Genomic DNA, 22,075 nt, shown 5'->3' with positions numbered 1-22,075 from the left:
TAAATCATCCGAAAATAATTCGGATGATTTGGGTAATTTTATCCGATAAAACAGTTTCCGGTGCACCAAAGACGGAAACGGGTCCCGCGGCCAATCGGGGCGTCTAAACCGAGCACTAATTTCACAACTTTAATTAAATAATCAGTCAACCACTATTTTCGGGTCGTGTGTGACCAAACTCATTTTTGAAACGTAAAAACGGATAACCGTGCTAGTCACGCAAAACGGGAAAAACGACTAATAGTAATTTTGACTAATAAACTCTAAACGATATCACAATCTGAGTCCGGAGAAGTGTTTCTGGGTTAACATTGCCCCCGGAATGGGTACAGTACTGGGTTAACAGTGTCCCCAGATGTACTGGTTAACACGGTTAAAGATTATATAAACTATAATTGTATAATAACGATCGTAGGGATCATATTACAGATTGGACGTGTTAACTGATAATGATTGTTGTTACCTGCTTGCATGTGCTAAGGTGAGTTTCACGAGCCCCTTTTTCTGAATTGTTTTTAAATATTTTCCCGGGGCGGAAATCATGTTACTATTGAAATGTTTAAGTACATACTGAACGCATGGATTTGCGTGTATTTATAAATATTTGATTGTATGGGAATCGTACGGAATGGGTACAGTACTGGGTTAACAGTGTCCCCAGATGTCCCTAGAGGTGTTTCTGGGTTAACATTGCCCCCGGAATGGGTACAGTACTGGGTTAACAGTGTCCCCATATGTCCCTAGAAGTGTTTCTGGGTTAACATTGCCCCCGGAATGGGTACAGTACTGGGTTAACAGTGTCCCCAGATGTCCCTAGAAGTGTTTATGGGTTAACATTGCCCCCGGAATGGGTACAGTACTGGGTTAACAGTGTCCCCAGATGTCCCTAGAAGTGTTTTTGGGTTAACATTGCCCCCGGAATGGGTACTGTACTGGGTTAACAGTGTCCCCAGATGTCCTTAGAAGTGTTTCTGGGTTAACATTGCCCCCGGAACGGGTACAGTACTGGGTTAACAGAGGTTTCACTTGTGGGCTCAGCATAATTACATCAATAATATTATATTTTGATATGGATTTATCATGGTTTACTCAAATTGTGAAACTCACCAACTATTCGTAGTTGACCCGTTTTTTCACATGCTTTTCAGGTACAATTAAGATGATGTGATTGCTTACGTGCTAAGTGTTTGATGTGTGTAAGATTTGCGTGCAGGATGTTATGATACGTTAGATTAAATAGAATTATGTATCGTATTGTATGATGTGTGTATCACCTAGACGGTAATGAAATATGAGATAATGTAATTTGAAGTATATTAATGTATTCAGTTTTCTTTATAAACAATGTGGTTGATATCAGAGGTGTCTGTGGCGCCCCGGTTACGTTTCCGCTGCGGTTACGGGGTGTTACATAGATCAAAGGCATGGTTCTTTGGATACCATATCCCTAAATTAGATTTCCCTTTGAAATATCTAAAGATCCTCTTGATAGCAGTCATATGAGACACCTTTAGACTGATTGAAATCTTGCACACACACACACAAAGCAAACATAATGTTAGGCCTTGAAGCAGTCAGGTACATCAAAGATCCAATCTTACCTCTATATTCATGTTCATCAACAGGCTCCACTTTTGCATCAACTATCATCTTCTCATGTATGTCCATTGGAGTAGAAGCAGTCTTCAAGTCTTGACATTTGAACTTGTTCAAAATATCTTGCACATACATTGATTGACAAATTAATATACCGTCCTTGTTTTTTTGAACTTGCAATCCCAGAAAGAAATTCATTTCTCCCATTGAGCTCATAGAATACTTATACTTCATCACTTCTTCAAACTCCAAACACATATGTTCATCAGTAGATCCAACAATGATATCATCAATATAAACTTGAACCAGAAGTAAATCTCTTCCTCTTTTCTTGTAGAAGAGGGTCTTATCAATGGCTCCTGTGTACAATACATTATCAAGTAGGTGATTTGACAACTCATAATACCAAGCTCTTGGAGCTTGATGTAGTTCATATAGAGCCTTGTTCAGTTTGTATACTCTATTAGGATACTGAGGAACCTCAAAACCTGGAGGTTGAGTTTCACACCTCCTCTTTGATTTTTCCATTTAAGAAAGCAGGTTTTACATCTAATTGAAATACTCTGGTGTTCTTGGAAGCATCATAGGCTAGGAATATTCTGATTGTTTCTAGCCTTGCCACAGGAGCAAATACTTCTTCAAAATCTATTCCTTCTTCTTGTAAATATCCTAGTGCAACTAGTCTTGCTTTGTTCTTAATTACAATGCCTGTTTCATCCCTTGGTTTCTGAAAACTCATTTGGTGCCTATTGCATACTTTCCTATTGGCTTATCTACAAGTTCCCACACTTGCAGATTTCTAAAATGAGCAAACTCCTCTTGTATTGCTTCTACCCAACTATTGTCTTTTAAATCTTGAACTATATTCTTGGGTTCAATTTGAGATATGAAGCAGGTGTACAAACAAATGTTTGTAGATTCAGATGCACTTCTTGTAATTCTTTCATGAATGTCCCCGACGATCTTTTCAGCATGATGATTTCTTTCTACAAAAGAAGTTTGTACAATTGGATCTGAAGAAATAGTTGAATCAAGATTTGAGTCATTAACATCAGGTTCTTCAGTGATCAAATCTGATTCTGTTTGGTTTAAATCAGCAACCTCTTCAACATTCTATTAGGATGTTGAAGCAATATCATTTCCAATGTTCAAATTTTGAAACAAGGTTTCAAAGTTTGATTGTCTGTCAGTTTGTTCTTGATCTTGTGACTGATCAAGACTGTCTGTTTGCTCAATTTCATCTTTAGATTCACCATTGGTTACTTTCACATTAAAAGAATATTCATTGTTCTTCTCATCAACCATTGACCATAATTTGTCTAAATCAACATTTTGTTATGATGTTTCTTCCGGGATACTTGTCATATACAAAACATCATCAAAATCTTCAGGGTATAGCTCGAAAGATTTAATTAACTTCTCTAGATCAAATAGCCATCTTGCCCCATCAACAATGTTGAATTGATTTTCATTGGAGATCACATCTGAAGATTCAATCACACTCAAATGGTCTTTCACATAGACTCTATAGACTTTTGAGTGTGTTCAATATCCAACAAAGAAACAATCTAAGGATTTCTACTGAAACTTGTTCAAATAGTCCTTAGTATTCGACAATGAGCATTTGCAACCAAACAGTTTGAGAGACTTGATGTAAGGTTTTCTTTTAAACAAAATCTCATATGGATTTTTGTCTTGACTTTTATTTAGAATGACTCTATTTTGAACACAGCAAGCAGTGTTAATAGCTTCTGCCTAAAATGCTACAGTCAAATAAGCATCTGCTATCATGGTTCTTGCAGCTTCATTTAATGTTCTGTTTCTTTACTCTGCAACTCCATTTTGTTTAGGAGTTCTAGGGTGGAATGCCAATCCCCGGGTTTTATTTGTAAAGTCTCTATTCCTTGGTAATCAAAGCCCAAAGATCTATGAATTAGCGCATGCTTAACTAGCCAAACAGACAAATTACCATTCATCTTTTTTATCTCTCCCTCATTTTTTTGTACGTATAAGTATTTCAGATTTCCAATAAAATTTTTGAAGATTGAGCCACAACTTTTTATTCTGTGCAAATGAATCCTGTCTAATTTACTAATTCGTGGGAAGATACTGAACTTTTGTATTTGAAAAATGTTTCAGGAGGAATCTTTGAGGTATATGGAGGTTGATAAAGGAATCCTTTATCATAATTTCCAGTATGAATACTATGCCCAACCTGAAACTTGTGATTGGTAGTAAAACACCAATTCTATCACTGAGACATAATTCTATCTGGATAGATATCTCGAGATATTTTCTTACGAAGTTTTGTTATATCATCTGTAATTGCTTCTGGTTTAGTTGGACAACCCGACAAATAGACATCTACAGGAATTAGCCAAAGAATCAAAACGGCCGGTGATTAGTGTAATTCTTTGTTGGTTCTCTGTGAAATAATCTCTTGGTCGAGGGTTTCCAAACACATCGTAAGCTAAACCAATGCTGACGAATAACCAACCGGCAATGATGTAACATCCTAAAATATTATAACGTTAAATAAAGAAAGTTACGTTTAGTGATTTCGTGTTATTTATTAATTAATATCGAGTAAAGAACGGATCATGGACTTAGATTAATTAAGGTGGATTAAGTGGTAATGGGCTTTAGGTCCATGGGCTTCAAGAGGTATAAATATCCTCTTAAACCAACCTAAAACCCTAAACCCTCATTTCTTTCCATCCTAATCTCTTCACATTCAAAAACACACACATCCTTCACCATATTACGGCCGAGAAAGAAACGAGCAAGATCCGAAAGAGATTAAACGTTAGTTGTGATTAGATTTTTTTTATTCGAGTCCTACACGAGATCTAGAGTTCCTAAATAAGCTAACCAAGATCGAACGAGCACAAAAGGTATGTTCTTGACCTTTAAAGTTTACGTTTTATTGAACGTTTTTACCATAAAGGTCCGAACTTTACGTCATTCCGGGCTAAGTTTTACCCGAACAAGGCCATAGGAATGATCGAGGGACTTGTTAACGTCATATCCAAGAATTTCTCGATGAAACGAGGGTGATTCTGGTGATTACGAATGAACAGAGGCGAATGCTAAATAACTTCGCCTGCAAGCCAACTTCGCCTTAAAGCAAGTTCGCTTGCAAGAAAGTTCGCTAGCCAAGTTCGCCCCTGAAAACTTCGCCTGGCATATGTTCGCTTAAGGTTAACTTTGCCAAACCCAACTTCGCTTGTTGACAAGTTCTCCTATGATTAACTTCGCTGGACCCCAAGTTCGCTGATGTTTAACTTCGCCAAGCTTAACTTCACCGAACACTAATTTCGCCTATGCTTAAGTTCGCTAACGATAAGTTCTCTTAATGTTAAGTTCGCTTATTGTTAAGTTCGCTTAATGATAAGTTCGCTGGAATTAACAAATTAGAAAATAAATTAAAAACCTAATGAAAAATGTGTTAAGACAGTTAATGGAAATAAAATTTTTCCATTAGACCCCAGCTAGGGGCTCTGCCCCTTGGACCCTGCTAGGGGCTGCCGCCCCTAGACCCCGCTTCCAGGGGCGCTGCCCCCGGACCCCTGTTCGTTGTGGGTTATATAAAGATAGAAATACAACATGAGTAGTAGTAGTTAATTGATACATGTAAATATTATACAGTTAGCCGTGCACAGCTCAAGAAGGGAATAACGATTAACGGAGAGCGTAACAGGATTCAGGTGAGTTTCTAGCCCCATTTATGTGTTATGTTTTCGGGGCTGTGTGCATACTCAATATGTTTGTTAATACGCTTATCCAAAGAGACAAGTGTATGCCATATGTGAATAATGTGAAATGTATGAATGATTGCTTGATGGTACGTGAACGATCTTCGGATATTGCACGTACTGTCAGGTTGTAATGCTATGTATAAGGTAAGTATGATATGTATGCTTATGTGTATGAACGTGATAAAGTTAATACAAGAAGGAAAGGATGGTTGTATGGTTACGAAAAGGGTACCGAGCCCTAATAATACTCGAGGTATGATGTATGGTTGTATGGTAACGAAGAGGGAATCGAACCCTACTAATATTCGAGAACTAGGGAACCGAACCCTACTAATATTCGAGGAAAGAGGGTACCAAGCCCTAATAATACTCGAGGAAAGAGGGTAACGAGCCCTAATAATACTCGAGGAAGGAGGGTACCGAGCCCTAATAATACTCGAGGAAGGAGGGTACCGAGCCCTAATAATACTCGAGGAATGTAGGGCGAAATGCTCTTTATAACGTAAGATATGAAAGCAAGTTTGTACAAAAGAAAGTATGAAAGTATGAAAGTATGAATGAAAGAATATAAGTTTGTGTGTATTGTATAATGTATGATTAACTAGAACTCACTCAGCGTAGCTGACTTTTAGTATGCACGCAGGTGAGTAGGATGAGGCAGCTCGCTTGAGGGGACACGTGGCGTTGAATAAAAGACTGGCATCGGAATGCTCAGGGCGTGTTATGTTTTAATTACTTAGTTTTCGAAATACAAGTTGGTTGTTTAAGACAAGTTTTGAATTGCTATGAAATGTTTTATTAAAGTTTTTATATTCCGCGAATGTTTTTAATTAACTCTGATATTTAGAACTATGTTTATGAGTAAATCCAACACGAAAGTAGGGCTACCGGTAACGGGGCCTTACAAATGAATAGACTGAATTGTTGAAATATTCCTTTGGTCTTGCAAAACTCTTCCATTACCACATTCTTGAACTCAGTCCCATTGTCAATTCTCATTACCTTCACCCTTACATCCAATTGATTCTCCATTCTTGTTACACAAATTTTGATTAATTCAGCGGCTTCATCCTTGGAATTCAGAAAATAAACCCAAGTATATCTTGAAAAATCATCAATGATTACCAAGCAATATATTTTCTTCCCAATGCTAGGAACACTCACAGGACCAAAGAGATCCATATGAAGCATTTCTAGTACTTGATCAATTAAGTTTGTAAACTTTCCTTTGTGAGATGATTTGTGCGGCTTTCCCTTCTGACAAGAATCACATTTCTCATCCAATTTGAACTCCCTTGTAGGTAAACAATGACATGTTCACCTTTAATAAGTTTGTTCATGTTATTTAAGTTGACATGACAATCCTTTCTATGCCACAATTTTGTTTCATTCTCAGTAGCTTTGGACACAAAGCAGGTTTCGCCTATTGAAATGGCATCTTTCATTCTTAGTTCATACAAGTTTCCATTTCTAGGTGTAACCATCATGATCATAACTGGAGGAATTACAAATTCAGTTTTGAGGATGATACGGTGTGAATCATCAAATCCAACCTTATAACATTTATCACACATTTGAGAAATGCTCAAAAGGTTATATTGTAATCCTTCCACATAGAGCACATTGTCAAAAGATACTTTCCATTTGTGAGAATGCCTATTCCCACAATCTTCTCTCCATTTTCATCACTCATAAATGCAACTGGTTCTTCAAATTTTTCTTCGTAGTTGACTAACGACCTCTTGTCACAAGTCATGTGCCTGGACCATCCACTGTCTAAGTACCATACATCATTCATTTGGGTAGACTGTTTCTGCCCATATCAAAGAAAAACGAATCAGTTAAGTGATGAAATACAAGCTGATTTAGCCTGCAAATCATCAGCAGCATTAACACTTGTTGCATTTGGTTTGGTGTCCTCATAAACAATTTCACATGAATCATCAGATTCATAACCATATTCAATCAAGTTTCCAACATAGGGAACTATGCTTGTGCATTCTTCAATGACAAACTTCCTTTTCTCAACTATTACTTATGCTTGAATCCATGGTTTCCACAAAAATCCATTTGGTTCAAAACCATGTTTCAATAGAAACTTCTCATCACCAATAAGTGCATTTGGTTTCCTTTTGGTGGGAAGTTTCTTCAAGGGCTTGCTTCTTTTCTCACAAACTGTTGACCTTTAGAGTCATCAGATTTTTTAGATGATTGTGACTTAACAGATTGGTGTCTGCTTAGTTTCTTTAACTTTGGAGGCTTTTTCTTGTCGTTCAACACACTTTTATTGTCATTCACATCATTACTGCATTGAATTCATTCATCAATTTTCTTCTTGCCTTTTCCCAATTATTCACTTTACTTCTTCTTGTAAAACCCAATTTCTTGACCAAATTTTATGCCATCAGGTACATGGAATGGTTCAGGAGAGAACCTTTCTTGACATGAGTTAGTGTGGTGACCATAGACATCACAAATTTTACACCATACTTTTCCTTTAAAACTTTCACTAGAATTTCCTTTCCTAAATCTTTCACTAGGTCTTGGATGATCAATTCCAATGGTTGTTGTGTGAGTAATTAGACCATAAAAATTGATTGCAAAAGGTATGAATTCTTCACTCTTGAGATCTCTTCTTTCAATTGTTCTTTTCACAAAGTTTATCTTCTCCATCTTGGTTAGTTTGTCATCATTTCTTGGTCTTGACCATCTTCTGATATAGTCATCCATGCTTTCTACTTCTCCAACATCAAATAATTCCTGATTTGAAAACACTGGATAAATAGGAAGGAACAGATCATCATCCTTCACAGTATCTTTCACTTTCTTGTTTCCTTTGGCACTTTCCCTTCTTTGTGGCACTTTGAATGTAGAATTCTTATTGTCCTTCTTTTCCTTTGATCCACCACAGAGATCAAAAGATTTGTGTTCCTTTCTCATTTGTTCATGATGTTTTTTTTCATTTTGTGAGTGATCAAAAGAATCTTGTCCTTTGACTTAAATTCACTATTTTTCTCTCCTTTATAGCTTACACTGCTTGAACACTTCTCACTTGAGTCACTCAAATCATCTATGTTTAAATAATCACTTTTTTCATCATTAAATGATACTTGAGTACCAACAGACTTTTCAACCTTTGTCTCAACAGCCTTCATTACAAACTCTCCCTTATCATTAACCTCAACCAACTTATAATTTTCAATTAATTCCTTTTTATCTTCAAATACCTCTCTGAATTGGTCAAGGTAAGCACTTCTTTTCTCCTTATCCACTTTCAATGAGTAATTATCATTAAAAGGTGGAGGGACAACTTTGTACTTATCCTCCTCCTTGATCCTTTTCAACTTACCACAAATGTTTACAGTTGACACCAAATTCTTTAGAAATTCAACTTCAACTTTAAGTTGAGTATTCTTTACCTTCTCATCAAGGTATATTTTCTTCAATTCTTCAATTTCAGTGGTGTACCTTGATTGAAGAATGTAATTGTCCATACAGTCCTGCTCTAGACTTTTGATTTGGTTTTCATAGGTTAATTCACTTGTTTCATACAGAATTATCATGCTTTATTTCTTGAAACATTCACTTTATAAATTACCAATTGTCTTTCTCAAATAATCATTCATTTCAAGTAATCCAAGCTTTGTGGGTTTTGAATGTACCAGAGATGAAGAGGACTCAGCTTCATTATCAATCTTTGTCATGAAAGCCACATTTTCCTTCTCAATATCTTCAGCATGGCTCTCCAATCAAACACACCATCTTGTTGTGGTTGAGCTAGAGCAACATTCCCTTGGTTTCTTGGCTGATTGGCATTATTTTTGTTTTTATTAATAGGAGCATGTGGAGGGACTTGTTGGTTTCTCTGAAAAGGTTGTTGTTGTGGGATCACTTGTTGATTATTTTGTTGTTGAAAGTTGTTGTTGTTGAAGTTTCTCTGTTGACATTAATTCTGATTTTGATATTGAAACTGATTTCTTTGTTGATTGTTGTTCTGAAATTGCCTTGGCTTATTGCACTCTCTAGCAAAGTGTCATGGTTGTTGACATTAATAGCAGATTGCTTTTGACTTGTCAAAGTCTATTCGGTCATTTGGACCAGAGACCAAATACCTTCCAATTCTATTATGCAGGCTCTTACTTCTCAAGGCTAGCATTGCAGCCTGCCACTTCAGATCCATATCCTCCAAATCATCAGCATCAATTTGTACAAGATCTTCTTGAACAACACAAGTATGAATCAAATTCTTTGCCATAAAAACATTATATAAGACTGAGTAAACATTGAAAAGAGTGCTTGATACTCAATCCCATGATTCACACTTCCAGCAATGTATGGTGCTTGTCCACTGCCCATTCATGATGTATCATTATCATCTATCAGTTGAACATTGAATCTAGAGTGTCCACCATGATTGCTTGACTGACCAGCAACAAATACTCTTGGTGTTTCACCACCATATTCACTTGGCTCTTCAATTATGGGGACTTGTTGTTGGTTCTTGGTAGACAAATTTCCCATGGGTGCAATAAGAGCATTTGCCACTTGGAAGCTTGGCTTGTCTTCCTTAATCATGTTGTTCTCTATCATCTCATGTTCAGCAGCTTGCAAGAAACAAATCACATCATCAAGTTTGAAAGTTAGGAAATTAGCTTTTTCCTTGATTAACTTGCTTGCAGTGTACCATTCACCAGATAAAGATGACAATAGCTTTTTGTTGAGATCAAAATCTATAATTACAAGGTCAGTGGTTCTAATTTCATTAACAATAGCAACAAACCTATGTAACACAGATTTCAACCTTTCTCCTTCTCTGAACTTGAATCTATCTAGCTGTTGCTTCAGTTTATCCTTCTTGATATCTTTGAGCTTAGTGTTTCCCTCAAAAATTTCTACAATGGCATCAAACATAGCCTTTGCAGTAGTGTGATGAACCAGACTAGTCAGTATTTCCCAAGATAGACCTAATTTCAGCATGGACAGTGCTCTGTCATCTTCCTTCTTCATTTTTCTATCAACAGTTTGGTTATTGTTTGTACCATCTGGGACATATTATCCAATTTTGATTGACTTACGCATTTCCACATCATTATAGCAAACAACAGCCTCAAACAACACCTTCCACTTGATATAATTTTCTTGTCCTAACAATCTAGGAATTTTGTTAGTAAACACCTCTTGTTCATCCATAACGCTGGACATATTTTTGGTATTTTAAAAGTATTTTTTGAAATGATAAATTACTTTTTAAGTAACTTTTGAAAACTTTGAAAAACAATCAGATCTGTGAAATAAATCCTCATATCTGATGAATCTGGATGGATAATAACAAGATCTTGACACACAAGGAAAGAAATCAAAGTAAATCTAAGTAAAAAAAACACTTTTAAACCTCAATGAAATAGTATATCTGAGAAAAATGAAAAACAGGGCAGCTGATGTCACAAATCAATGGAACAGTTGTCAGCTGACGTCATTCTTCATCTTCAAAATCAACAGTTTTCAGCAATAAATCAACAAAAGTTCTTCACAAACGCAACAACACAAGCTCCAATACCACTTTTCAGTCCCGATTGTCTCACTTAATCACTCTCATAACACACACAGACGTGTCGACAAGAAGGTTACGAAATACTGATTTAGTGAACAACAAATAAGTATTAATGGCAGAAACGCTAATACTTAAGTAATTGCTAAAGGGAGAGAAATGTGACACACACAAAGAGACACAAAATATTTCCGTTTCATATTATGAAGGATAAAAATGAGAAATCAGACAGGGTTTCTAGGTGGAATGTTTGTATTTTTGGCAGCTTTTCCGTAAAAGATAAAGACAACCGTCAAATCACAATATTCGCTCAGTGTCCATTGCGTAGGCCCACCCTAACACTTTCTAGAAACCACGATTCTTAACATATTCAAACATATTACAAAATATTACAAGGTCTTCGTGTAAGCTTGTAAGCTTTTGTCCTTGTCTAGCAGACCTGATAACCATTAAGTGTGCTCAGGAACAGTTCTCCGAGTAAGCTTTACTTAGAATATTTTCCTTAGAAAATATTCATTAAGCAGACTTCAATCTTGATGATAATATCAAACTTTGCTCGATATATATCCTATGAGCAAACTTGTTTTCTTGCGTCCCTTCAACCTTTTTGTCTTTGAACTTATTAAACAAATTCAAGTGTGCTGGTGACACTGTATCTTGCTCGAGGTTGAACCTTGCTCGATAGAAGTCCTTAAGAGTAATTTCTTCATTAACTTCCTTCAAGTTTTCTTGGACCACTATTTATTAACAAACCTTGCTTGATCGACCAAATAACTTGGTTTTAGCTTGGTTTAGTGTGACAATCGTCAATTTCAGGTTAACCTCGTTAACTCAACTCCGTTAATTCAAACTTTAAGATCGTTGAATCTATAACGCATACTTCATTACATTTAAACTAGGGTTTAAATGACGCTTAACACTTACTACATGTGTAGTAGTCTTTCGGGATTTGCACCGAAACGCAAACGATTGAGGAATAAACGAAGCACACTAAAACACTAATGATGTGATAACTATGTGTTAGGATTATGTGTTATATTATTGTCATGATTATGTGCAAGTTAGGATAGAATGTTCTAGAAAAACAACACTTGAAAGTAGAAGGACTAGAGTGTAACTTGTTTGTTTATAAATATATCACTAATAAACAAACCCTAACCTATTATTCTAAACCTACAACACCACCGATCGGCTCTCTCTCCCTCTCTTGACCCACGGCTGCCGTCCACCATCACACACATATACACATCAAATCAAGAGATTAATCCAAGAACTAGGTGCTAGGAAGGTATACTTGATCATCTCTTACCTCTTTGTTGTTTAATTTTGATGTTTGATGGGTTGTGTGAAAACCCTAAATCGGCCGATCTTGTATGTATGTGATTGTTATGATTCTTGTTAGTTGGATAATAGATTGATAACTAGATTGATATTGATACATGATTGATTGTTGTTCTTGATTTGAATTAAAACACAAACCCTAATCTTGTATGTATGGTGTGATTGATATGCATGGATAGTAGTTATAGTGTCTAGAGGGTTATATGGATGCATGATAGTTCATAGATTGTTATTATGATGAGTTTTGATGTGAACAGATTCTGGACAGAACGTATATACGATGTTTAACTGACTGTAACGAAGTGTAAACGTGAAAATTGATTGAGATTGTGGGTACTGCAGTAAACTAGGTTGAGTCTAGTTTCTATGAAGTATAAATTCGTAATTTTTGGATAAGTGGAAGTATACTTTTATGATTTTACAAAAACGTGATGCAAAGCTGAGCTGTTAGACCTGCTGTTAGGTTATGTTGTAAATGTTATATCTCATGAACTACGAGACCAATTGGGTTGGTTCCACTTCTGGAGGTTGACTCACTGAGTTAGGAACCAAACCCATGTGGTCTTGCATTTATTGGAATTTTCGTTTAATGGGAATTGCAAATAACATTCTGATGTGCATGAATCTGACTGATATAAGTTAGCTGTAATGTTTTGATCATTATTAACAATCTATATGGAATAAAAATAAGATAAAAGATGTTCTGGAAACCTAAGATATGTATGCTCCTGTGGTAATTTTTGGTAAATTAATTGAGACGTTATAATCGGTAAACTAGTGCAATCTTTCAAGTAGAAATTCTGTCATAACGAAACTAGCTGCTGAGTTGTATAGGAATGCATGAAATATGATAGTTTTTATATAATTGTTGTATTTTGACCAAAATACCCTTGCGGGGAATAGTTGCTAGTTGATTGCCATGAATTGACCAAATTGCCCTTATGGGGAATAATGGTTAGTTAGTCTTTGTTTGTTGACCAAAATGCCCCTACGGGAATAATTGCTAATAAGTATGTTATTAATACGTGACACGAAAGTAATTGCTCACTCATGTATCGTATCACAATTTTACTTGTTTAAGTCACACACGATTCACAAACGAAACACGAAACATGTTACGTGCATAGGTATTATGTGCCGAGTCTAGAGACTCGTTAAACATTCCGATACTTAGAAAATCTCTTTGTTATTTTAGAACGCTAGAGAGTTTTCTACGACGCGCATCACTCGGTGATCTAGATCGGATATTCTTCGCAAACAGTGAGTTCACTTACCCCACTCTTAAACTGTTTTCAAACGTTTTTCACTTGGGGGAGATAACATACTCCGATAAACATATTTTCTGAGATAAACGCATATGAAAGATTTTGTTATAAATTATATATCACTTGTAAAGGCTAAGCGGCATACGTAACATTTGAAGTCCCACACATCGGACCGGTTAATATTTGGAATAGCGAGTCACTTTTGGGTAGTACTACTGGGTTTGACAAACCCCACCCGACGCTAAGCTCAACTGGAGGTTGAGTGGGTGTAAATTTTGGCTAACACTTACCATGGTCTGGAGGACCTGGTGACGGACACTTGATAAACGGTCAGCTTCGGTCGCGAACCACTTAGCGATACTTGTTGTATAGATTAGCTACCTATCGATATATAATTTGACATAACACTATCTGGTAATGCAAAACACTTAAACGCTGTAACGTGGTTACACACTTAAACGCTGTAACGTGGTTACACACTTAAACGCTGTAACGTGGTTACACACTTAAACGCTGTAACGTGGTTACACACTTAAACGCTGTAACGTAGTTACACACTCAAACGCTGTAACGTGGTAACACACTCAAACGTCGTAACGGGGTTACGCAACATTTAAACGTCGTAACGAGGTTACGCAAAACGCTAAACGATTTATCTTATTTTACTTGTGAACTCACCAACCTTGTGTTGACACTTTTAGTATGTTATTCTCAGGTAGCCGAGGCGGGCGCGCGGTTTAGGAGCATGCATTAATGAAAACACTTTTATTCTGCAAACTTAATTTTAACAGTTACATTTGGTTTTAAGTCGTCCTGCGTGACGCAACTTTTGAATTAAGGTTTTACGCTTCCGCACTTACTTTCATTTAAACATTTTTCTTTGGTTTGGTTATAACTAATGATTCCGATCCTGCCAGTTCACACCCTCTGACGGTAAAACTCCGTTAGTGGATTTTGAGGGTGTGACAGATTGGTATCAGAGCCATTGGTTATAGCGAACTAGAAACTGCATGCATACTAGACTATAACCGCGACGACCCATTAGTTATAATGATACGCACTGCATAGGTTTGTGTAGTCTTGAAATCTTATTTCCTTATCTCCTTCACTCATACGCGCGCATATACCCGGCTTACCTGTAGGAATGTCGACGCCACCCTCATCATCATCCGATTCGATGACGCATGCTCACGGGAAGGAACCGCAGTTACCTACTGCCTCGCCACCCCGTGTAGTCCCGGAACTCGAAGCTCCTGCACCAAAGAGGTACCGCCTCTCCGGAGGCTTGTATGACAACAACGTTAGCTGGGAATGGTACCCCAACATGATCAGACGTATGGTCTACCGTGAACAAGTTCCCCCATTGCCTCACCCGAACCACCCTGCTTACCCTAACACTCTACCACCTATAACCGAACCTGTAGAGCGAGTTCTCGCAGCTGTCGTTTCTTGTTTGGAGCGTGATGTGGGTTACATGCGCTACACTAGAGAAAATGTTGCCAGACTGTTTAAAGATGGAACCGAGACTCAGGAGGAGATTGCCCGCATGGCAGCGGCAATGAAAGAAATGCAAGAGACTAGTGAGCAACAAACCAAGGTTATGATGAAGATGCAAGCCGAGATGATAGACTTGCAAGAGCAACTCCAAGAAGCAAGGACCCGAACCGAAATAGCCTTAGAACGTTGCGATATCCTACAAATGCAACTTGCCCAGAACGTAGCAGAACCTGAGGCAGAGCCCGAGGCAGAGCCTGATGTAGAACCTGAAGAAGATCCCGAAGAGGAGCCTGAGGAGGATCCCGAGGAAGATCCCGAAGAGGAGCCCGAGGAGGAACCTGAAGAAGAACCGGAGGAGGAACCAGCTGAGGAGGAGGCACATTCAGAGGTGTCCTCAGATGACGACATCTAGTGAGGATGACACTTAGATGGAGGGGTTGTCTCCATCCGAACTATTATTTTTCTATAATTTTAAGGATTGATTGGAAATACTTTGTAGCGAATACAATGGTTTTAATCATGAATTTTTAATTAGACTAATAAGTGGTTGTGATGTGATGTTGTTTTTTTTTTCTTACCTATCTTTTATTACATGTATGGTGTGTTGTATATGAAAGAAAAATTCACGTTTTATACTATGATTCTAGGAAATGGCCGGAAGAAACGCTGGACGAGGACGAGGTAACATCAGCATGACTGCAGCTGAACTCCAAACCCTGCTGAATGACCATGTTGCTGCCGCTTTAGCTGCACACGTTCAAAATCAAACAGGAGGTCCGAATGGAGCATGTACCTTCAAGAACTACTTAGACTGCAAGCCCAGTACGTTTAAGGGCACTGAGGGAGCTATAGGCTTCCTGCGTTGGGCTGAGAAGGCCGAGTCGGCCTTTGAGATGTGTAATTGTCCCCCTGCCAGTAGGGTCAAATTCGCTGCTGGGACACTTGAGGATTCCGCCCTCACTTGGTGGAATTCGAACGTCCAGATCCTTGGATTGGAACTGGCTAACGCGATGAACTGGGAGGAGTTCAAAAACATGATGCGAGAGGAGTACTGTCCGAGGGAAGAAATTTCGAAGTTAGAGTCGGAGTTTTGGTCGTTGAAAATGGTGGGTTCAGAGATTGAAAGCTACACTACTCGTTCGCACGAGTTGGCAGTGATGTGTCCGCGGATGGTGGATCCGCCGAGCAAGAGAATAGAGATGTACATTGATGGGTTAGCACCACAGATTCAGGGTATGGTGACGTCTTCCAGACCAGCCACTATCCAACAAGCGATCCGTTTGGCTCACAAACTGACGGATCAGGCTGTGACCCAGGGTGCGTTACCACCGAGGGGTTCGACTGTTAAAGCCCGTGACAACCCGAGTAATGACCACGTCAGCAACAGTAACAACAACAGCAACCCGAACAGCGGGAAGAGAAAGTTTGACAACACCAGATCTTCATCCTCAAACCTCCCACCGCAACACCACTACCGTAAGCCCGAATTTACTCGGAGTTTCAACACTCAGAATCACAACAACAACAACAACGGTAGCGGGCAGGTTTCGAGCGGATATGTTGGGAAATATCCAAAGTGCAACAGGTGCAACTTTCATCATGTTGGTCAATGTGACCGTGTCAAGTGTCAAAGATGCGGAAAGATAGGTCATCAAGCGAAGGAATGTAGAGGAGACCTTGCGGCGAAGGGTGCTCCTAAGCCACCGATGACGACTAAGGGATGTTTTGAATGTGGACAGGAAGGTCATTTCCGGAAGGATTGCCCCAAGCTGAAACATAATGACAACAATGGGGGCAATGGAAGTGGCAGTAATGGTGGAGGAAATGGCAAAGGAAGAGCGTTTGTGATTGGATCAGGTCAAGCCCGCAGAGATCCGCATGTGGTGTCTGGTAAGTTCCCTGTAAACGATTGTTTTGCTTCTGTTTTGTTTGACACTGGAGCTGATAGGAGTTTTGTGTCAAAGGCCTTTAGCCAACTTTTAAACCTTACTCCAACCCCGTTAGACGCTAAGTTTCCTGTTGAATTAGCTAACGGTAAAACTGTAATAACAACTCATATACTTGCGGGATGTAAGTTGAAACTGTCAGGTCATGTCTTTGACATCGACCTTATTCCTTTTACGCTTAGTAGTTTCGATGTCGTTGTCGGCATGGACTGGTTATCCGAGAACCGAGCGGAGATTATATGCCATGATAAGATAGTCCATATTACCACCCCTTCTGGCGAGATCATTTCGGTCCGAGGCGAGAGAAGCGGCATGACCACCAGCGTCATTACCCTTATGAAGGCACAGAAGTATTTACGAAAGGGTCATCCGGCAATTTTGGCGCAGATTGTTGAGAAACCCGCGGAGGAGAAACGAATTGAAGACATACCGGTTGTGTGAGACTTCCCGGAAGTTTTCCCAGAGGATTTACCTGGACTCCCTCCTATTCGTCAAGTCGAATTTCAGATCGAGTTGACACCCGGTGCAGCACCCATAGCACGAGCCCCGTATCGGCTCGCACCGGCGGAGCTTCAGGAGTTGTCCACCCAGTTGCAAGATTTGTTGGATAAAGGTTTTATCCGACCTAGCTCATCGCCATGGGGAGCCCCTGTCTTGTTTGTCCGAAAGAAAGACGGGACTTTCCGAATGTGCATCGACTACCGGGAGTTGAACAAGATGACGGTCAAGAACCGTTATCCTTTACCCCGAATTGATGATTTGTTTGACCAGCTTCAGGGATCGAGTTACTACTCGAAGATTGATCTACGATCCGGTTATCACCAGCTGAGAGTTTCAGAACACGGTATGGTCACTACGAGTTTTCGGTTATGCCTTTTGGCCTAACCAACGCACCAGCCGTATTTATGGATCTCATGAATCGAGTATGCAAGGCGTACCTCGACAAGTTCGTGATTGTTTTCATCGATGATATTCTCGTCTATTCCAAGAACGAGACTGACCACGAAGAGCACTTAAGGATAATTCTGGAACTACTGAAGAAGGAACAACTGTATGCTAAACTCTCGAAATGTGAATTCTGGCTTCGCGAGGTTCACTTTTTAGGACATGTGATCAACGAGAATGGTATCCATGTCGATCCCGGTAAGGTAGAGGCCATCAAAAACTGGGAAGCACCTAAGACTCCGACTGAGGTGCGACAATTCCTAGGACTGGCCGGCTACTATCGGCGTTTCATCGAGGGATTTTCAAAGATTGCTCAACCCCTCACCGCTTTGACTCACAAGGGTACTAAGTACAACTGGGGTGACGCGCAAGAATCCGCTTTTCAACTGTTGAAAACCAAGCTTTGTAGCGCCCCTATTTTAGCTCTCCCCGAGGGAACGGAAAACTTTGAGGTACACTGTGACGCATCTATACAAGGTCTCGGTTGTGTGCTGATGCAACTCGAGAAGGTTATAGCCTACGCCTCTAGACAACTACGGGTTCACGAGAAGAACTACACGACCCACGATTTGGAACTCGGAGCTGTAGTGTTTGCTCTTAAGATATGGAGGCATTACTTGTACGGTACCAAGTTTACCATTTACACCGACCACAAGAGTCTCCAACATATCTACGATCAGAAGGAGCTGAACATGCGACAGCGTCGTTGGGTCGAGCTGCTTAAAGATTACGATTGTGCCATCAAGTACCACCCTGGCAAGGCCAATGTGGTGGCCGACGCCCTCAGCAGAAAAGAAACAGATAAACCCAGACGGGTGAGAGCATTGCAACTTACGATTCATGCCAGCTTACCCGATCAGATTCGCGATGCGCAACTGGAAGCGTTGAAAGATGATAATCTTCCATCGGAACTCATGCGGGGCATGAGCAAGCAACTTGAAACCAGATCGGACGGGGTCCGATATTTTGAGAACCGGATTTGGGTTCCACGATACGGAGAATTGAGAACTCTAGTGATGGACGAAGCTCACAAGTCCCGATATTCTATCCACCCTGGCTCAGATAAAATGTATCATGATTTAAAGGAACTTTACTGGTGGCCGAACATGAAAGCCGACATTGCCACCTATGTGAGCAAATGCTTGACTTGTGCCAGAGTCAAGATAGAATACCAGAAACCATCTGGTCTACTGCAACAACCGGAACTCCCAATGTGGAAATGGGAACACATCTCAATGGACTTTATTACGGGTTTGCCTAAAACACCGACGGGATGCGATACCATCTGGGTGATCGTTGACCGGTTGACTAAATCGGCGCACTTCCTAGCGATTAAGGAAACAGACAAAATGGAAAGACTGACTCGTGTCTACATGAAGGAAGTAGTGTCAAGACACGGAGTGCCTGTCTCGATCATTTCCGATCGAGATTCTCGTTTTACCTCACACTTTTGGAAGTCGCTGCAAAGCGCACTGGGCACACGTCTCGATATGAGTACCGCATACCATCCTCAGACGGATGGGCAAAGTGAACGGACTATTCAGACCCTGGAGGATATGTTGCGTGCATGCGTCTTAGATTTCGGAAAAAGTTGGGAACCCCACTTACCCTTGGTAGAGTTTTCGTATAATAACAGCTACCACGCAAGTATTAAGGTAGCGCCGTTTGAAGCGCTGTACGGACGGAAGTGTCGATCACCACTCTGCTGGGCAGAGGTGGGTGATAGCCAAATCACTGGTCCGGAACTGGTACTCGAAACCTCGGAAAAGATTGTTCAAATCCGAAATCGCATGGCAGCAGCACGAGATCGCCAAAAGAGTTACGCCGACAAGCGCCGAAAACCTCTCGAATTTCAAGTAAACGATCGAGTGTTACTCAAAGTCTCACCCTGGAAAGGTGTGGTTCGCTTTGGTAAGCGAAACAAACTCAACCCACGATATGTTGGTCCGTACCGGATAACTGAGCGCATTGGTCCGGTGGCGTACCGACTGGACCTACCAACAGAACTCAGTGGCGTACACGATGTATTCCACGTATCAAATTTGAAGAAATGCCTATCTGATGAAACCCAAGTAGTCCCTTTGGAGGAACTACAAGTTGATGAACAGTTACGGTTCATTGAGGAACCAGTCGAGATTTTGGATTGGGAAACCAAAACGTTCAAACACAGCAAAATTCCAATTGTTAAGGTTCGTTGGAACTCGAGACGTGGACCGGAGTTCACATGGGAACGCGAGGATCACATGATGAAAAAGTATCCTCACCTTTTTGAAGGGCTAACCAAACACCGAAAACCGCGAAACCCGGCAAACCGTCAAACATCACCGGAGGTATGAACTAAATTTCGGGATGAAATTTCTTTCTACTAGGGGATGATATGACAAACTGAAAATCTTTCTTACTTTTTCAGGCTCTCATCACGACTTGACTCAAATTTTCGGGACGAAAATTCTTTAACATGGGAATGATGTGACAATCGTCAATTTCAGGTTAACCTCGTTAACTCAACTCCGTTAATTCAAACTTTAAGATCGTTGAATCTATAACGCATACTTCATTACATTTAAACTAGGGTTTAAATGACGCTTAACACTTACTACATGTGTAGTAGTCTTTCGGGATTTGCACCGAAACGCAAACGATTGAGGAATAAACGAAGCACACTAAAACACTAATGATGTGATAACTATGTGTTAGGATTATGTGTTATATTATTGTCATGATTATGTGCAAGTTAGGATAGAATGTTCTAGAAAAACAACACTTGAAAGTAGAAGGACTAGAGTGTAACTTGTTTGTTTATAAATATATCACTAATAAACAAACCCTAACCTATTATTCTAAACCTACAACACCACCGATCGGCTCTCTCTCCCTCTCTTGACCCACGGCTGCCGTCCACCATCACACACATATACACATCAAATCAAGAGATTAATCCAAGAACTAGGTGCTAGGAAGGTATACTTGATCATCTCTTACCTCTTTGTTGTTTAATTTTGATGTTTGATGGGTTGTGTGAAAACCCTAAATCGGCCGATCTTGTATGTATGTGATTGTTATGATTCTTGTTAGTTGGATAATAGATTGATAACTAGATTGATATTGATACATGATTGATTGTTGTTCTTGATTTGAATTAAAACACAAACCCTAATCTTGTATGTATGGTGTGATTGATATGCATGGATAGTAGTTATAGTGTCTAGAGGGTTATATGGATGCATGATAGTTCATAGATTGTTATTATGATGAGTTTTGATGTGAACAGATTCTGGACAGAACGTATATACGATGTTTAACTGACTGTAACGAAGTGTAAACGTGAAAATTGATTGAGATTGTGGGTACTGCAGTAAACTAGGTTGAGTCTAGTTTCTATGAAGTATAAATTCGTAATTTTTGGATAAGTGGAAGTATACTTTTATGATTTTACAAAAACGTGATGCAAAGCTGAGCTGTTAGACCTGCTGTTAGGTTATGTTGTAAATGTTATATCTCATGAACTACGAGACCAATTGGGTTGGTTCCACTTCTGGAGGTTGACTCACTGAGTTAGGAACCAAACCCAAGTGGTCTTGCATTTATTGGATTTTTCGTTTAACGGGAATTGCAAATAACATTCTGATGTGCATGAATCTGGCTGATATAAGTTAGCTGTAATGTTTTGATCATTATGAACAATCTATATGGAATAAAAATAAGATAAAAGATGTTCTGGAAACCTAAGATATATGTATGCTCCTGTGGTAATTTTTGGTAAATTAATTGAGACGTTATAATCGGTAAACTAGTGCAATCTTTCAAGTAGAAATTCTGTCATAACGAAACTAGCTGCTGAGTTGTATAGGAATGCATGAAATATGATAGTTTTTATATAATTGTTGTATTTTGACCAAAATACCCTTGCGGGGAATAGTTGCTAGTTGATTGCCATGAATTGACCAAATTGCCCTTATGGGGAATAATGGTTAGTTAGTCTTTGTTTGTTGACCAAAATGCCCCTACGGGAATAATTGCTAATAAGTATGTTATTAATACGTGACACGAAAGTAATTGCTCACTCATGTATCGTATCACAATTTTACTTGTTTAAGTCACACACGATTCACAAACGAAACACGAAACATGTTACGTGCATAGGTATTATGTGCCGAGTCTAGAGACTCGTTAAACATT

This window comes from Bidens hawaiensis, unplaced genomic scaffold (assembly GCF_021521415.1).
Source record: "Bidens hawaiensis isolate Kalapana, Puna unplaced genomic scaffold, B.hawaiensis_p1.1 tig00021613_1, whole genome shotgun sequence".
In the NCBI taxonomy this organism is placed as follows: domain Eukaryota; kingdom Viridiplantae; phylum Streptophyta; class Magnoliopsida; order Asterales; family Asteraceae; genus Bidens; species Bidens hawaiensis.
Note: the sequence above shows the minus strand (reverse complement) of the source record.